We start from the raw sequence: 3,826 nt of genomic DNA on the forward strand, positions 1-3,826 counted from the left end.
CACGTCAGTGGGTTTCTTAAAGATGCCGCTGCCCAAAGACAAAGCAAAGTGAAAATTTTTGTGTCACTGCCGATCTGCAGACTCTAGAACAATGTTAGGAAATAATCAACTTTCCGTGGTGAGAGAGAGACGGAGCTCTTACCACCAACTGATGATCTTTACAAATTTTTTGTCCTTGCCGATCATTTTTAATTTACGTGCTCATAGAATTCGTCTTTCGACGAGCGGTGATGAGCAGCATGGCATGCTCGCAATGGTGTGGCGTCGACGTAGGGAAGTTATCAAACGGCTGCTGGCCGGCTACTTTTAGACAATGTACGCACGCCTCCTTTAACAATGAATTTTGACTTGTGTCTTCGTTTTTGCTTGGTAATTTTCTTTTTCCATGTCGAAATGTCATCACCCACCTTTTCCATCTATGGTGTTGCATGCGCACGTATAGTTGTGTTGAAGTTGGTGTTTCTCAAGGAGTTTCAAATATATCCCAGGCTTTGCACACGGATCAACACTTTTCCACGTTGATGGTGGAGGTACTTTATCTAGATCTTGATTTTGTGTGGAGGCGGCATCATGTTGAGATGTCGCCTCTAAGTATTTTTCTATGTGAGAAACATATATAGGTGCTCTATTCCTCGGTCTGTTCATCTATTAAGTGAGAACACTATTTGCAGTTTATCCAGTGAACTTCTTGCAAGTTGGAAACTATATAGTTTATTAACCTTGATGTTAGTATTTAGTGAACTTTTTAGCTATGTGGTTTATGCGCTTCAATGTTTGCACCATGTAGTATAAATTAAGGGTACTTGTTGATGGAACAATTTATACTAGGTTGGTTTTGTTTGTTTGTTTTCCGTAAAAAAAAGAGATATTATACATTAAGCACAAAAAAGAATACACAGATAACAACCTTCTGTAAAAGGAAGGCAGAGAAAACTCAGTGGCCCATGATAGATGACAGCTACTTAGACATCTCATCTTCCTAGCGAATACTTCACAGTTGCAAATAAGTCTTGAAGAACCTCTTGATGAAGGGGACTAATCAAAAACATAGATTTCCTAAACGCTATCTGATTCCTCATCTTCCAGCTATGCCAAATGAACAAAGCCCTCACAATTTGCCATATTGCATAAAGAGTATCATTAAGGTTAGGCTTGTCACCCAAGATGGCCATCTTCCATGAGGGTATGATAAAAACATAATATGCTTCGATGCCCTTACACACCTTTCACTAGACATTGTGAATCACCATAAAAAATATGAAAGCGAGTTTTTTTTAAAATTCTGCATAACAGGCACATAGGAGAAATCCTTGAATTCCATTTCGCAAGCCTTTCCATAACTGGCAACTTGCCCACAATCACTTTCCACAGTAACAAATGTAGCTTGAAAGATGGATTGGCCTTCCAAACTATCTGAATCCTATGGTTCTAGGTAACTGCTCTATCCATCAGGGCTTGCATATGCACCATCATTAGGAATCCAGAGAGGCATTTGCAGTTGGAAGTCTTTCATAGAACATTTATGTAATGGTTAATCAGTATCGATTAAAAACCCTTTGAAGTCTTGTGATCCTCTCAAGATTCGACTTAATCATCCTTGATCCTACCAATGAGCAACTTGACTAGATTTCCTTTCCTAGTGGAGAATCCGAGTATGCTTATCAAAGCATCAATTGGGATAGGTGGATTTTGTTATTCCAATGAACTAGTTTCTTAAAGCTATAACAAGATTTGAATCTATCCTTAAAATACTTGTGGGATTATCAAGTAGTATTCTTATGTAGAGGTGTCTCTCCTTGGTTGAGTTTGATATTGCTCTTGTTGTCAAGGTTGGGGAATGCATGTGTAAAGTGTCTACAAAGTCTATTGTAGTGGTTGAACCCTATTGGTTAGTTTTGCTCGGCAGTTGTTACATTGCACACATGCACAAGTCAATCCTCCCCTTACACACGTGTTGGTGAGATAAGTGGTTGAGCATCACTTGGAAGGGATTGAGATCAAAAAATGGGAATTTCATTTCCACCAACCTGGGACATTGACAAAGACAATTGGGAGGACTTCATATGTTTGTCACCAACTTCATTATCAGTGCTTTACACTCTCAATTCCTCCTTGTAATGCCTTATTCGATAGGCTAGGCTTTCGATATAAGTAGGATATGCTCTAGTGTTTCTATGTTATAATGAAGAAATTGTGTCTGAAATGCTTAAATGTTGGAATGTAATATACCTTAAATTTCAAGGAAGGAAGGTATCACATACAATGGTATGCTTGCACAATTATTCTCTCACATTTCCTTTTTCATTAGGTGGATTCATAGATGCTTGATGAAGGCCAAAATATAATGAGCTTTTCAATTGAGCTCAATTTATTTGTTGATCATGAATATGCTAAAATTCCAAGGTGAGCTTAGCATGATTTAAGTGATGATCTTAGGGTCACATGTAGCAAGTCTCTCACAGTTTTGATCATATGATATCGTGAGTGTTCCTAAGACCTGTAGCTTATATTATAATAACATTAAATGTATACAAAAGAAATTTTATGATGCTTATTTTGAAGTATATATCTTAAATATAAGAAGCTACATGTATATAGGTGGGCTTTTAAATATAGGATGCTGCATGTATACATCCATTAGACTATGCTAACTCACATACCAACTCATAGATTGGGTCGATAATATTTTTGGCTAGATGATAATGCAAAGATGCTCATATGCTTGATGAGGAAATGGACACATAAAAAGTTGCATTTAGACTAAATTCATTCGATTGAGAAGATAGTATGCCTCCCTATGAAGGTCTTTTGCTAATAGTCTTGACCATGAAGAGAACATTTGGGGTGTTCTTTTTCTAGAGTGAGGCCTTAAGAATGGATCTAGAACCCCACAATAGTCAAATTGAGTAGAGTGCCCTTCTTCCATGGTGCAAGACAGTCTTATTTTCCTAAATTTTGAGCAGCAAGGGATAGATCTACCTTCTTGACTGAATGAATTCAGTCAAGATGTAACTCTTTATGTGCATGATTACTTGCATCAGGCGTATCAGCATCTTTGGATTAACGTCCAGGCATGAATATCATTGACTCAATTTATGCATTGGTCTCTGAGCTCGACATTGCTGTCCTTTATGGACTGAACCCCCCAAGGAAGCAATTCTCTTTGAATCATTATTGGTTTCCTGACAGTGCTGAAGCAATACTAGTATGTTAGACATTTTAGTGAATGGATCTACAATGGAAAGCCAATGATATGATTTTGACATTGTCATTAGGCCATTTTTCTTACCAACAAGAGTTGGTCTATGGCACAAGCTGCAGGTTCAGAGGTCATACAATGTGCCATTTACTCAAGTGCCTTTTTGCTCAGTGAGAGCTAGGGAATGGTTGGAAAGGTCCTTCATGAAGGCATATCTGGAGAGCTTTGTGTAGCACGGTGTGCATTTTTTATATGATGTTGCAATTGTTTTTTGGTTTTGCATTTTTATATGTTTTACAATACTCCAATTGCTTTTTAGTTCTATGAGGGCCTTTCATTTCAATAGCTAAGTGAGGGCTAGGGACAATCTTTCATTTCAACTTTCTGTAGCTCTTGTGCAAAATATGACAAGGCTAATATGGAACTAACTAATATTTCTCTTGCATTTTGCATACGCCTTGTACTTAGTTCTCATATCATGCAAGTTGTGTGTGTGTTCATCCTATCAAACATCTATCCTACTATACTATTTGACCAGTTTTCAATGTCAAAGTAAACCAATTGCAAACATCTACTATTGCCCTTTTCAAACACCTAGTGAGAGTAGTCTGTTAATAACCAACCTCT

This window comes from Dipteris shenzhenensis, chromosome 27 (genome assembly GCF_047967505.1).
Source record: "Dipteris shenzhenensis isolate YYH24624 ecotype China chromosome 27, Dip_SZ_1.0, whole genome shotgun sequence".
Taxonomy (NCBI): Eukaryota; Viridiplantae; Streptophyta; class Polypodiopsida; order Gleicheniales; family Dipteridaceae; genus Dipteris; species Dipteris shenzhenensis.